Raw genomic sequence first — 16,357 nt, 5'->3', positions numbered from 1 at the left:
TTGCCTATGCAGTACACTTGGTGAGCAGATACTCTTCTATACAATAACAGCGAAATAAGCCATGCACATTTTGGAAACCACAGCATGAGATTGGCGGGTGTCTGCAGAACTCCTTACGACATTATTCTGTCATACTGGAAATCACACAATGTGCAGGAACAACGGGATTCTTACACTATTTATTGCTGAAGAGGGTTGTTCCAAGTTGAGTAGGCAGGACAAAGACTTGAAAGATGGGACAGCTTCTACATGGATATATTTATGGCTAAGCTATAAATATTTGGGAAACCACATGGAGAACTCTCAACCTTGGGGATAGCTACAAGAAGGGTTAATTTAAACAAAGATTGCCGCCTGCTTGCAAACTGCAAAGATGGGCAACAAAGTATAAATCTGTGAAAGGAATGATTGCTGCCTGGCCTTGAGAAACTCTCACAGTGGGACAGAACAAAGGTTGTTCTTGTACTGGTCTTTGCAGCTAGCTCCCAAATCCCAGTAAGAAATATAGTTTACATTATAGTCAATACATACATATATAGATAAAACTTTGTATGTAACTGAAATAGAGGTTTAATAGATTGATACTTATTTCTTATAGAGGGCACATGCCTTGTGCATACTCTGTTTTCCCTGGTATGAAAACTCATAAAAATACAGGCAACTAGGTCTATAATAAAATCTGTAAAATATAGATAAAATTGAAGAAATATCCACCTATAGAGGTGGATCTATGGATATCATATATCTAATGATACTATCTATTTAAATCGGTGTTAATCGTGACTCACCAATGAGCTGTGATCACAGTTTGCACAACCGTACGAAGCTATGACAATACTTTCAACAATATGAGAACATTCTCAAGAAGCATTGGTGTCTCTCACAGTCGTCAGGGGCATCTGGTACTCTGCCCACATTTGCTCAACACCAATGCCCACAGTTTGCACTGAGTTAATTCACACTTATTACTCTGAGTGTTCTGACAACTTTCTCTTTGGTTCATTTAAATTCTCAGCTTGAATGAAAACTAGAACACCAGGGGTTGTGCCTTCTTGACTCCTGTATCTCCCTGCATAACTCTTCCCAAGCTCTAGCAGAGTGTGTCTTTTCCACTGGACTACTGATAAGAGCTATTGACTTTTGTGAAGCATGATCCTAATTAGTCTTATCAATAAAATCCAGGAGTCAGATATCAGGGTAAAAGCTGAAAGATCAGAGAAACAGAGCAGTAGGCCCCAGGGAGTTATTATCGCTCTCAATCCTCAGACCAAAATGGGGGGAGGGGGCAAGACAGTGTCTCCACCTGCCTTTTATTCCTGTCTCTACCTCCCCAGTGCTAGGATTAAAGGTGTGAGCCTCCCAGATGCTGGGATTAAAGGTGTGAGCCTCCCAGGTGCTGGGATTAAAGGCATGTACCACCACCACCTTGTTCTGTTTCTTTTTCAGACTGGTTCAATCTTGTGTAGCCCAGGATGGCCTTGTACTCCTGACCTTCCTGCTTCCTTCTCCCAAGTGCTGGGATTAAAGGTGTGAGCCACCACTGTCTGGTCTCAATGTTAGCCAGTAGCTAGCTCCACCCTCTGATCTCCAGGAAAGCTTTATTTGTCAGAACACAAAATATCATATAACACCTTTGATCTACTTTCATGATAGTATAGAAACTGTATACTTTGATTAACCATATAGAAATGTAAATGCAAACTTTTGGGGCCCAGGTTGAAGAATTTTGGTCTATAAAACTGTGTGGAGGCTGACAAGATGGCTCAGCAGTTAAAAGAACTTGCCACGCACACAAGCCTGGTGACCGAGTCCAATCCCTAGCACCTACATAATAAATAATAAAATTTGTTTGAACTAAGGATTGAAAAATATATAATTCCTCTATGATATCCTCTACCATTTAGCTCTACTCTAGTGCCTCAACTATCTGATGGGTTGTCACTAGGTATTCTTTTTATGACACAGTGTATGCCTCTCCTCTTACAAGGTAGGGTAAGAGACAGGTAACAAGGTTTTCTTAGAATTGTGATTTAGTTGAATTGTCTCATTTTTATTAGGTTGATACAGAATTTTTTTATATGTTTACTTTGTTCTCCTCAATGTCATTATCTAACCTAAAGTATGACATTCTTTAAACCATTATTATTGATTTCGTTTTGTTTACTTTGGGGCAAGATCTCATTGTATAGATCAGGCAGGCCACAGACTTATAGTCCTCCTGCCTTACTCTCCTATGTGTTGGAATTTTATGTGTGGGCTATTACAGCTAGCTTTAAATATTACTATTAAAACAAACCAAGGAAATCATGATTTTGAAAAAACAAATCAAAATTTGAATTTCAAAAACCTAAATTGTACTCAACAGTATCCCCTGTATTCCTCACCTATGGTAACCTTCAGACTTCAAGTTCACAGAATTAGATTAATCCTGGGTTCACCACTACCCCACTCAAAACTTATTCATTCATCTACCTATACTATCTATGATAACAAACTGTTTTATAGTTAGTATTGCACTTGATATAATACAATGTTCTGAAGCTATTATAATTAACACTATTAACTAATAGGGACAATGGTTTGGAATGTTTTTTTAAACTGACCAGTGGAAAAGAACAGAGGATCTCTAATGGATTGGGGTAAATGTGAGTTTGCATCTGGAAATAATATGGAAGATCACTGGCAAAAAGAGAAACTATTGAATAAGCTGAGTCAGGAAGAATATATGGGTTGCTAGCAGCAACTATAGCTGGATTAAGAACTTAAAAGTCAAAAGGTAAACTTGAAAACTTAAAAAAGAAAATATAGGTGAATCTCTTTAAGTTTTTACAGTAAAATATAAAGTGCTAACTTTGAGACGATTGACAGATTTGACTACTCTAAAATTAAGAACTTGGGTTCATCAAGTCATTTCATGAGCAAACAAAGCAAAGCAAAACCGAAGGCAGGACTTGGGGGAAAATTTTGGTAATAGATATCATTGACATAGATCCATATAAAAACGTGAAGAATTCTCATAAGTTAGAAATGATGAATGCTCCCCTTTCTCCTGTTTCACATATGTGCCCCTGCTCTCTCATTTCCCATTGGCTCATGCCTCATTCAACCAACAAGAAGCAAGGAGTTACCTGAATAAGCTCCTCATTTCTGCCAGAGGGGGTGCATCTGCTCCTATCGGCTTGGCCAGCAACATCCCAGAATTCCTCCTAGAGCCCAAGGCTCCTAAGAACCTTTTTGAGGAAACCATCTCGCCAGTGCTCACTCCCTCAAAATTCAGAAAGAGTCAGTTAAAACCTGGTTGCTATCTTTACAAACTATTATTATTATTATTATTATTATTATTATTATTATACAAACTATTCTTGAGTTCTGGTTTTCCAGCTATTCCACCTACCCTCTTACACATCAACTTTCCTTCCGTGTAAGAACTCTATCGCATTTTTTTCCATGACCTTTCTTCTGCTTGGCTTTTCCATTCCTTAGCTAAACACCAAGGTTAGGGTTGTGATATTATCTAGTGAGTGGAAGTCTATTTCATGGACTCATTACAAAATAAAGAATTGGCTCACTTTAGTTATAAACCTTTCAAAAACAGGACAAAAGCATGGCAGACTTATCCATAGAAGTAAAAATAAAGAAAGGAGGGGAGTTCGAATAAATAAGTGCCTAACAGAGATCTTAGACAATTTATGCAGACATATGGAAAAGACATAAAAATATCAATTTACAAAGAAGTTGTGAAGGAGGAAGAAAGCTATGTAAACAAGCCAAATGAAGGGAAAGTTACATATTAGAGTGAAGAAACAATAAGCAGCAGGTTTCCAAAAACATTTCAAATGGCCACAAAATGAACAAAATGATGGCACGGAATGAAGGTAAATGACTGGACTAATTAGGATTATGAGCAAGAGATTGCTTAGGAAAGAAAAACCCAGATGTGTTTATGCCTCTTACTTGAGAAATAGCAGGTGGAGGAATACCTCTATCAGGCAACAATTTTCCCGGGACAACAGATGTAGGCAGTTGGGGAAAAAAAGTTACCTGCAAAGAAATTAGAGAAGACAGCAGTTCCAGATCAGCTATGCTCATGACGGTTATGAGAAAGGAACCGAGTGATGGAGTATTGACTTAGACATTTTAAGATGCTGCCAGGGTCACAAGAATTTCAGAATGTTCAGAATTTAGCAAGGTGGAAAGTTTCTATTCACTAAAGGTTATAAAACTTGAGCAGCAATTTAAGTTTGGGTATTTAAGGTCCTCCAACTTCTCTGTTTACTCAAAAACACTTCATTGAAGGTGATTATTTGTAACTTCACTCAAGCATCACTCTCTTACAGAAGAATACAGTCTAATGAGGGGTCACACTTGCTTTTTAAGTTGAGGCTGTTAAGTTACTCATGCACCTAACGATCCTAATTATAAATACAAGTTTGTGGACAAGGCACTTCTATAACATGAATTCTAATGTCAGTATTTCAGCACAATTACCTTATATTTGCTTCTCAGGTGCCTATGATCAGACTTTTTTGTGTGCAAACATACATGACAACTGTTATTGGGAAGTAATTCCGTGTTGAGTGCTACATGAAGCCTGGCTGCATTAGCTAGAATTGGATCAAAGCAGAAAGGAGTTTCCAAATATATCCTGCATCTTGTATGTATATGCAGTGATGTAGACACATCAGTAACTCATTGTGCCACTGTGCAAGGCCTGCTGGAGAGGTCCACGGAAGTGAGAAGTGTGGAAGCTTTGTACTCTGAAGATCTGGTTCTGAGTCCCAGCTTTGTCACGTACTTGCTGAGTGATGTCAGGGAAATCAGATTCTCTTCCACATGCCTGGTAAGTGGGGGTCAGAGTTGAGTGTGAGGGTGGGGTGTTTCTTTATACACTGTGTATGAGAATTCAGTTTGATCAAGGAAATACTTCAAAATCACACACAACTAAAATGAGGATAATCAAAGAAAAGGCAAACTGCCAGTGTTGATGTTTGAAGTCGATTGAGGCTTGATGGCTATGGGTGAAGGGAAGGGGAGAAACTCCAGACAACAAATTGGGGGCATCCTTTCCCAAGAAGTGTGCTGTGTGCATTAGATCTAAAGTAGAAAAAGAGGTCCCCTTTTGTCGCTGTTTTGTTTTGCTTTATTGAGTTAGTCTCACTGTGTAGCCTGAGCTAACCTGGAACTCCCCACCCTCCTACTTACTCTGCCTCATGCTGAGATTTCAGGTACATACTATCATACCTGGCTCGACTAGACTTTTTTTATTTTTTATTTTTTGGTTTTTCGAGACAGGGTTTCTCTGCGTAGCTTTGTGCTTTCCTGGAGCTCACTTGGCAGTCCAGGCTGGCCTCGAACTCACAGAGATCCGCCTGGCTCTACCTCCCGAGTGCTGGGATTAAAGGCGTGTGCCACCACCACCCTGGCTCGACTAGGCTTTTAAACAGGAGACTGTATCTTGTGTGGTTTCATATGCCACGGCCTACTCTAAGTTACTTCCGTGCATAGTATTGAGGACAAGGAAGTGCTTGAAATACTAAATATGTGGCAGTAACAAAGGAACAAACAAGACAATGGCTTTAGGGAAACTGAAGAGAAGAGACAGTTTTCTGTGTTTCAGTTGGTTTTGATTTGGATATATTGATTTTCAAGATTGCCTTGAAATGAGTAGAGTGGCCATAGAGAAGTGGTCATTCTCTTAAATGATGGAGGCAGGCTAGAGGCCACAAAGCTGAGAATGCAGAGGGATATCCTGTAAGAAGCAAGAGAAATGGACATTAAGAATACATGGAGGTGGATGCCTTGGATAGGAAAAGAAAAATTCTGAGGTGTGCTTTGTGGCGAGGAAGAAAGTTGACATTTTACACTCCAGGAATTCGAGAGTTAAGCCTTGCCTGCTGCCTAAGAGGGGGAGTTTGTGACTTGGATTTAGCTGACTGCTAAATTAATGCGGGGTAAGAAATAGATAGTTGCAAAGGACCTGGCTAGGGATATCAGGATGTCAGCAGCAATGAAAAGTGAAGACAGAATGTGACCTACAGGTTAAGGAGAAGAGCGAGGGAGCTCTGAGTGCGGTGTTCAGTTGTTCTTTCGTTCTGTGTGCAAGACAAAAATGGTGTGCTGATTCCCTCCCCCACCCAGCTCTCACCTCAAGTGACCCAGCGTGAGGCTGCACTTTTTAATTTCTTTAAATGGAAGAAGTTAAGTGGGGATCTGGGCAGATAACTTTTAAAAATTGCTTGCAAGAAAAAAGTTTTGAAATAAAGTTGAGGAAAACAAACATGGTGAATTTGGAATCACTGAACACACACACACATGCACGCACGCACGCACACACGCACGCACGCACACGCACACACACACACAAAGGTTGAATTTCTCCAGAGACGGCAAGGCTGTCTTGAGAATTACGAGTTCTCCATAGCAGTGAAGCTAATTCAGGGTTGGGCTGTAACAATTACTAGTGATTAAAGCCAATGGATTCTTATTTCAGGATTCTTAGAGAGTTTAAGTGGCATTCTACTGCTAGCCAAGGTAGGCTGTGACTTGTCCAACTGAGTTTGATATTTATTACTTTTATTAAACAACCCCCATCCCGTGTGTGTGTGTGTGTGTGTGTGTGTGTGTGTGTGTGTGTGATGTGTAAGCCATGGGCTGATATTAGGTGTCATCTTCTATTGCTCTCTTACATTTACTTTATCTATCTATCTATCTATCTATCTATCTATCTATCTATCTATCTATCTATCTATCTAACTATCTATCTTGAGGCAGGCCTCTTACTGATCCTGGAGCTTGTCCTCTTGGCTAGGCTGGCTGGCCAGCAACTCCCTGAACCTGACAGATTCTACCACTCCCAGTGCTGGGCTTACAAATGCACACCACTCCTGAGTATTTTTTATGTGGGTACCGAATGTCTGACCCCAGCATTTTTACTTGCACAGCAAAACCTTATGTATTGAGCCATCTTCCAAATCCTCCAGTCAATTTCTTTTAAGGGGATTTTACTAGTTTTACAACAAATGTTAAGATGTAAATACAAATCATTTCCACTGATAAGATTAGTGATGCTCAGTTCATTAATTTACTTATCATTCCACCATTGCTGGAAACTTAGTGTACTTGCAATGCTTTCCCATTCAAACCAGGGTACAATGGGTAGCTTGGTACTTTCTGCTTTGCTTACGTAGTCGAGTGTGTTTCTAAGATGATGTTGAATGGCTGTCTTGAAGGGCATACACACCCATAGAGTAAGTTCCTGATTTACAGTCCCATCAATAGTGCATGCGTGTATGTTCCATTGTTTAATTGCCTCATATAACATAACCATATCCTTAGAATGTTGAAAAGAACTTTTTGCCTTGCATTTTCAATTCAGGAAAAGTTAACATATGTGAAAGAAATCTCAGATGGTACACACCAGACAATACAATATGCCAATGTATCTAAGCATATATCAGCCAACTTTAATAGTGTGCTTGAAATGTTATATATCAATCAGGACTTCTGAAAATCAATGAATATGGATGGTTTTCTCACTGTGTTCAATCTTTCATTTCCCAATTTATTTTGCTTTGCTGTGATATATATATATATATAATATATATATTATATATATATATATTCCTTTCCTCTTCTTTGTAACGTGTGTGTGTGTGTGTGTGTGTGTGTGTGTGTGGTGTGTACATACATATTTGAGCAAGTATGTGCCTGTGTGTGTGGTAACCAGGGGACAATCTTAGTTGTCATTCTGAGGGACACTGTCACATCTTTTGAGTCTTTCATTGGCTTGAAGCTCACAGTTAGGCTAGACTAGCTGGCAAGCACTAGCAATCTTATTTTTGTCTTATTCCATGTTGGGAGTTAGTGTGTACCACCATGCCTAGTCTCTTATATGGATGCTGGAGATAGGATTTAGGCCCTCACACTTGTGAGATAACCACTTTCCTGAGTGAGCCATCTCTCCTCAGTTCCTTTTCTCCTTTCTCTTCAAACTACGGCTAATAATTTTCTACATCACTATAAAATGCTAACGAAACATCAATAAGGAGAGTTACCAAAGAGCCTTCCAATGGGATGTGTTCCCCTGTCCCCCATGTCGTCGTCAGTGTTTCCTGTCATTCATAAACCACGAGAAATACTTTCTGTGTGTCACTCCCTCACATATTCAGTGTTATTTCTATAAGATTGGGTTTTACTTATTTTTATTCATAAGATTGATCAGAATTGTCTCCTGAGTAAACAAGAAGAATTACTTTAGGTCTTTGGAGAATGTGGCAAGCACCATTTAGAAAAGTTGTAGCAAAAACCAGGATGTCCATTCTACCGCATCTTTATCAAAACTGCTTCATAACTTGTCCACTCATCTGATGCTCTTTTAGGCCATTTCAGTGAGCACGAATGCTGTGTCTATCAGGCCTTTGTTTGCGCAGAGTTGGCCTTCAAATGTATTTTTCCTTCTTGGCTGCAGGGTCTGTCCCTTGGACTACAGATTATCCAGCAACTTCCTTGATTGGAAACAACAAAAATGCCTTCAGATGCTATTCATTATTCCAGAGGTAACAGTCAGACCTGGAGAATCTTTTTTTTAAGCAAATAATTTTTTCAAAATGTAGTTTTGAACTGCCTGCTGAGTTGATATACCTTGCAAGTTTAGATATTTGTATGTGTTGATGGTTAAATTTGACTATCAACTTGATGGGCTCTAGAATCACCCAGGAGACAGACCTCTGTATGTTTCAGAGAGGGTGTTCCCAGAGAGGTTGAACTGAGATGGAAATATATAGCTTGAATGTGAGCAGCACCGTCCCATGGACTGGGCTCCAAACTTCCTAGACACTCCCCTCTTCTTTTCCGGACTGTGGATGCAATGACATCAGTTCCCTCCCACATCTGTCATCATGCCTTCTCTACCACAATGGATTGTGTCCTCACACTGTGAGCCCAAAGAAAACCTTTCTTCCTTCCATTGCGTTGGTCTTGCATTTTATCCCAGCAACAAGAAAAGTAATGCATACAGTAAGTAAAGCAAGAAACTTTTCTTCAAAGGTGTGAAACAAGTGTAAGTGGATGGCAGGCTTACACATGAAGAATCTCACTGAGGTCAATGCCAAAAGCTTCCCGATAGAGCCAAAGCTAGCAGACAGGGCAACAGAGGCACAGGGAATCCAGCCTAACTTCTCCAGACCATTCTGCAGGAAGCTGGGGGTAGCCTGTCAGTCTTGTGCTTAGACTCCCATGTCTCTTTGTAAACCAGTTCTCTTGCTCATCTCATCTTTCCTTTTTGTTGCAATTCTGCTAGGTTGATCTCTTTCAAGGGATCTTTATCAGAAACCCACCCAAGCTTCAATACTTTCAACCAGTCCTCTAGAATATGTAGATGTTAACATGGAGTTCTTTGGTTAATGTGTGATACTTAAATTTTTTTGTTCATTGTGCTCTAGACTTCAACCCAATAGCTCCTGTAGGGTACTGAATGAAATGGCACAGTTTTAGTAGCCACCATGGGATATCTGGTTTCTGAAAGTGCCCAAGTATTGCTAGCTCCTTTTATATATTAATAAAAATATAAAGAAACAAACAAACTTTTGGCCAGTAGTTGGGAAGTAAAAAAAAATATGGTAACCAGAAGTCAATACTGAGTTGAGTAGAATATTAGTATATTATCTTTACTAAGGAAAAGAGATGAGGAGAGGAATAGATGAGTTAAGAAAATGCAGAAAAGGATAGAGAGCTGGGAGGCAAAGGACACGTGTTAAATACAAAATAAAGGACAAGATCATAGCCAAGTGGAAGGAGAAGCAGGGGCTGTTGGTCAGTTTGTTGTAAACCACTTTCATTTCTATGGATTTTAGAGTATAAACTCCATGCTGCTCAGCATGGCGTCCCTGGTGCCTGGTAAAATAGCTGTATGTTAAATACAAAATGTTTATTGAAAAATGACTGGATGACTGGCTAGACCTGACTTCCTAAAAACCATTTCATTTTCTGCAGTAGAAAATTCTGTCCTGCCCAAATGTGTGTTGCTAAGAATGGAAATCATGCCCGGAGATGCTGGTGATTGGGGTGGCACACGCCTTTAATCCCAGCACTCTGGAGGCAGAGGCACGTGGATCTCTATGAATTTGAGGCCAACCTGGTCTACAGAGTATAAGTTCCAGGACAGCCAGAGCTGTTTCACAGAGAAAACCTGTCTGCCCCCCCACACCCCCCTAAAAACAACAACAACAGCAACAAAAAGGCTGGAAACCCCAAGCTGCATTTGACTGAGTATTAAACATCAACTGGTGCCAGGGGGCGAATTCAAGCAAAGTGCAGGAAAGAGTCCTGGGCTTCAAGGGCTGCACAGTGTTATTGGAAGGATGAGATGTAAGGCAGCTACCATCTTTATTTAGGAAGTAGTTTGGAGGACCCCTGATGGCTGTCCACATTCAACAGATGTGGGGAGATGAAAGGCTACCATGTATTAGGAATATGTAGAGGAACAGGAACCTTCTTCTTCAGCCCTCTTAACTCTTCCTGTGACCCTACCTTAAGGTGACTAAATTGAGAGTAAGTCCAAAAGCTTGGTAACAGTGGTTGTTTTACAGAACACACAGAGCCAAACTGATTGTTCTTAAGGGGCACTCTCTAGAAAGTGCTGAAGAATGCACTTTCAGTAGAACTTACACTCTAGTCAGCATTTTCTTATGAACCTTAAAAAGTAACACATGAAGAGCTTTTGAAAGAACAGACGAGTCTCAGACAGCCATGGCTCTGTCCACTGGTGATTTTGGCATATCCCAAACTTACTGATTCTCTTTCCTCATCTGTAAGATGGTGTTATTATTTTCTCCCTCAAAAGCACATATTGTACCCGGAACATGGTGTTCCTCAGTCAAGGCTAAGCATTGAGACGTTCGTCAACACGGCAAATTCAACATTATGGCAAAGGTCAAAATGGAAAAGTATTTAAAAACCACAGTTTGAACCCAAAAGATTTTCGTCTTTTTTGGGGGGAGGGGCTCCACATTTACAAGGCAGTTGTGAGTTAAGTATACAACGAAGCCAAAGAACTAAGCCTTGGAAAGAAACCAACGTTTTTGAAAGGAGTATTACCACATTTTCAGACCTTTAAAAGTGGAGTGAAATCAAAATCGCAAATGCAATTCAAAGAAGATTAATTATGTTTATATTGTCTCAGAGCCAGGAACCACACAGGGGAATGTATGTAACTAACCTAATCATCTTGAGACATAATCAGGAGAGGATCTGGGTGGGGTTGTGAAATTCTATAAACTTCTTCTCAGGGCCCAGGGGTGTGCTGGCTTGGTTGGCAAAGGGACAGATCCATAGCAAGACGTACTGTTTTCACTGAAAAACTGTGGCTAGGGTCTGGAAGGAATCTTTGTACAATATTGATCACCTCTGGATACAAAAGATATTACCACCTCAGAGAGGGGACAAGAGTGTCATGGCCCTGAACCAATTCCATGAGAGCTCAAGAAATACATTTTTTTTTTTTAATGAGAAAGGAGGTAAAAACAGAGCTCAGTTATACTCAGGAAGAATACTTAGACAATAAATTTTAAAATTTAGATAAAACATAATGTGTAAATAAGGATAGTGAGTAAGGGATTTATGTGGCCTTTCTCTGCTAAGAACATCGAATAAAGAATGAAAAGAAACTCAATCTCCAGTTAAAATATAATTATAGGCCAATAGGACAATTCTTTTTCAAAGAATACTAATGATTCACATAAAAAAAAACAACCCCCAAGACAGGGAGAAAAAGAGAACAACTTGGCCCAGGAAGAAAGCTTGAGGTTTAATTTTTTTTTCCTTTCTTCACCTTCTGAATAGAGAGGCCAACACTAGAATTAGATTTAAAAGACAATACAAATTCAACAAACTGACGCGGCAGAAATAACTTTTAAGATTTCCACCTAAACCAAACTCCTCCACATTTTTGTATTGATTGTTGTAGAGGTAAATGTACAATTCAAGTTGGAACTTCCACATAAAACCCAACGCATTGACCTTAAAGGTCTAACAGTGTTTTTATTTTTAAGTAAATGTATGGAGAAAAGGATACTGCAAATTACCTGGTCAATAAAACCACAAAAATGTTTGTTACAATTCATCATTAGCTATCTTGAATGGGCAGAGATCCTTAATTAATATAAGTGGGGCCTCCTGTATGGCCCAGTGGGTAAAGGTGCTGGCTGCTGAGCCTGAGACCTGAGTTCTATTCCTGTAACCCATACGGTGGAGGAGAAGACCAGTTCCCAAAATTGCTCTCTGATCTCCACATGTCATGACATGCACATCTGCTCCCCAATAAATAAATGTAACTAAATAAAAAAATAAATTAATTAAAAAATAAATTATTTGTAACAAATACTTTTTTTTTTGCTGAATCTAAGTTAGGGCTTTAAAAGAACACAGCTTCTAAAACACAGATTTCACTAATGTCTCATACACTGTGGAAACTGAAAGGAAAAGGAAGATGTAGCATTTGTAGGAATACATCTCTTGCTCCAAAGAAAATAAGAGAAAACTTTTTTTTTCTGAGCCAAGCCTTTTTTCCGAGTGACCACTGCTCAGGAACATGGGTTCAGGTTTTCCTGAATGACATCTTCCACCATGGAAGCTCGTACTTGAACTGGTACTGTCACAGAACAAAATAGAGTAATAAGTTAATGCCTTTACCAAATACATTGATTAGGGGCATCAGGCAGCCAGATTATAGCAAAGTAAGGGAAATCTCTGCCATAGGTTTTAGATGCAATCTCATGATGTTCTGAGCTTCTGTGTGGATGGAAGCTAGGTGGGTCAAGTCTATGCAGTGATATATTTCAAGACTTTGATTTAAAAGTCAAGAGAATGTGGGGTCAGATACAGAGGTGGATGATTAATGACGTCTAAGGGGACTATGGATAGCCCCAAATGATTTTGGTTTTCTGTCAGCAACATTGCAACTCTCTGTAATCATGAAGTTCAATTCAGTCAGTCTGTGGAATGGTAGCATGGGAGTGGCCTCTCCTCTTCAGGACTTATAAACAAATGTAAGTTAATAGCTGGTTGAAAATATTCCATACTACTTTTCTTCTAGCTGTAAGCTGCTCTGTCAGAACCTGGCTCATATATTTTCATCTCTAGTACACTTTAGACTTTATTGTCAAACGTGGATATACATCTCTCATTTATTTCCCAAGTATTTGTTAGAATGAATTGTAACAAACTCTCGTGATGCTTTTGCAATTTGCAAAAATACTTTCTCCTTTGATTTGGTCCTTGGGATACTGCTACAAGGAAGATATTTTTATTCACTCATGTTAAAGATGAAGAAAGTAGGCCAGAGAGGTGTCTCAGCAGGTAAGGGCACTCACCATGAAGCCTGGCGACCTGAGTTCAATACCCAGGGCTCATATGATGAAAGGAGAGAACTGAGTCCCACAAGTTGTCCTCTGACCTCCACACATGCTGTGTCATGTACACACACACACACACACACACACACACACACACACACACACCATGATTTTTAAAAAAGGTGAGCTTTAGAGAATACGTGCTAGTTAAGTGCAGGTCAGAAGTCAAGGATTCCAACATAGGAACCCTTCTTCCTCCATCATAAAGCAGTGGAGCCGTCTAAGGTACAGTGACCATGGCAGCTTCCTGGTGGAGACTGTTGGGAAAGTGAAGTAGGATTCATGAAACTCTCTGAAGGGATGTATAGTGCTCAGAAAGGCAATGAGGGAAAGAGAAACTGGAGAGAGATATCCACCAACCAACAGTGTCTTTTGTTTCTCTATAGCACGACTTTCCAGAATTGCAGTAATGCATTGAGGCAGGCTGCCCATTACCAGTCGTGGGCCATAGGACGGAAGTCCTAGGCTGCAAAGCCACAGCTGAAGTTTGGGTGCTGGCTTTCTGTTCCATGACCAAAGCGGTTTTCAAAGTATGTTCCCACCCCCAAGATTGGGTGCACTGCCGCTCGGGAGGCTGCAAAGAAATATAAAATGTCAGCCGAGACTTGTTTTCGAAGGATGTGCTATGTATAAACTCACATGTTATTGTATCATAAAACCAAGTGATTTCTAACGTTTTCGGTCGGTTGATCCGTTTATCACTACTATGTACTGGGGTAGGGGGACACGACTAACAAAATTAATCGAAAGGGAGTTTGATTGCTTCTAGCATGACTTTTGGGGGTTATTGAGGAACCATATACCTCATACACACCAAAGTGGGCCAAGACTTAAATGAATCTCTTCCTGCTCTGTTCCTCCCAGTGAGGGGGTGTTTCCACGATGTGCAAGCCTTTGCTTGGTGCTCCTTGTTGAGGGTGGCAGCTCTCTGTTACTGATCAATTCTTTTAAGAAAAGGGTGGAGGGCCAGAGAACCAGAAGTTCCCCTACAGCACACAGCTCCGGAAAAGCACAGTCAATATCAAATTAGCCAAGAGACAATCATACTATTGAAGCAAAGCTTAGCTTTAATTTTCTCTATACATCTCTTCTTTTAGTTTACAGTTGTTTCCATATTCAAGTGTATTTTCCAGGAAGGCGTGGCAATTGTTTTGGGACATGGGCTTCTAGAAGCCTTTATCTTGCCTTGGCTTAGGACACTAAGGGCACAGTTCTTTGTCTCTTAAGTCACAGGTTAAAAAAAAAAAAAAGACTCATCTGCAAATATTTTATGCTTCTTTCAGCTGTTGTTAGGAAATGCAACCCTCAAATTATTTTCTACCATACATCTTAGCTATAAGTGATTAAAAATAGACAGGGAGGAGAGAAGGATATAGTTGCAGATTGCAGGACATAAAAAATGCACATCCTGCTGAATTGTGCAAGCTATGAGGAGCACTTCTCACAGGTGTTCCAGCCCATAGGGCTTGCTCTTTTTTTTTCCCCCTCCAAGTACAGTCAAAGGTGTTGGCTGGAGCCCTCCAGAGCCCTCCCTTTCCCCATGCACCTTAGGTTTCTGGGGAATGCTAACACTTGTGAGGCCAGTAGCAGCTAAAGGAACCACACTGCTTTCACCTCTCAATTGCAAGGGCCTGGAAGCTGGGTGCCTTCCTCATAGAACTCCCCACTGACCTCAGATTTCCAGAACCCCATTCTCAGAACTTAGAAGAGGCTTACTTTCAATATAACCTTTATGGACAAAAAGATAGGCTAAGACAGTCATTTTTTTTTTTAAGACTCTTCAAGCAATTACAGTTTTTCGTGTTCTTTGGGGGTTATGAATTTTGCAGCTTGCCTCCTGCAGTCATTTCGAATACAGACAGTAGTAATAATAAACATACCAGTAAGGGTCTGTCCTTAGAGTGAGCCTGCCTACCCAGAAGATGTTTGGATTCTAAAAATATAAAGACCATCAGTCAGATTAATGTCCCTTCTCACGCTGGTTACCTCAGGTGCGCTGGCGCCTGCAATAACCTGACATTCCAAGGTGGATTAAAAAAAAAAAAAAAAAAAAAAAAACCAACACGCAAGCTGCTCCTTCAGAAGGATCTAGAATGCGGTGAGTGTGTGTGTACGTCAGATCTCAAACCTACCCCGGAAGCAGCACTGGCTTTGGCTGGACTCGAAGGTATTTACTCTGGACACTATGCCAAGACATTAACAGCTGCTGGATTAATTATTTATGGCCTTAGTGTCAATCATCTAAGACAAGATCCAAAGAAATATATTTCAAAGTCAAGTCATCTAGGTTAAAAAAAAAAAAATAAATGAAATTTCTCCGCTGCCTAACAGGGCTCCCTTGTCATTTGTTACCCTTGAATTTCTTCCCAAAGAAGTCATCTCAGAAGACTGAGCCCTTAAAATTATGTTTCCTTCCCCCCGCAGTGTTTTCTTTGAAGTGCTTTCCGTCACAGAAGCAAGCGCCCTGGCTGTGTGTGTCTGCACTATTTTCAGAAGATGGCTTACACCGGGGGAACCCCTGACATGGTTTAGTTTTTGAAACTTCAATCAACGAGCCCTGGCAGTGGGAGGCAAGCGAGCCCCTCCCCTGCGCACGAGCCTCGCGGGTTCGCGCTGGGCTGCGAAGCCCTGGGCCCACGCGGGGAGGCTGCTCCGCGTCGCCCGCCAGCTAGCCCCGAGCTGCACGCACGGGCAGGAGCCAATACTTGGTGGCGAGCATCTCCAAGAAGAGTTTCAGTCCGCTTGGCCAATAGGTGACACGTCGGCCCCCCGCCCCCTACGCGCGAGGTTTGGCATCCCGGCTTGGGGACCTTACCCCCCCCCCAAACCTCCGCCCCCTGCACACACCCTGACCTCTGCTGGAGGCTGAGGGGCGCGTGGGACCCGGTGACCAGGCGAGCTCCGAGGCTGCGCCGCCCCCGGACGTCTCCGTGGCGTTCACCCCCGGC

The 16,357-nt window shown here is 40.9% G+C and overlaps 1 long non-coding RNA gene across 1 annotated transcript in view; it reads right to left on the bottom strand.

Moving 5' to 3' along the window:
• LOC119087857 overlaps nt 1-16,357 on the bottom strand; it is a 29,856-nt gene that overhangs the window by 13,333 nt on the left and 166 nt on the right. The window lies entirely within an intron of this gene.

The sequence above is a fragment of the Peromyscus leucopus genome, chromosome 4 (assembly GCF_004664715.2).
Source record: "Peromyscus leucopus breed LL Stock chromosome 4, UCI_PerLeu_2.1, whole genome shotgun sequence".
In the NCBI taxonomy this organism is placed as follows: domain Eukaryota; kingdom Metazoa; phylum Chordata; class Mammalia; order Rodentia; family Cricetidae; genus Peromyscus; species Peromyscus leucopus.
The sequence above is the reverse complement of the archived record's forward strand: the minus strand, read 5'-3'. Positions and strand labels throughout refer to the sequence as shown.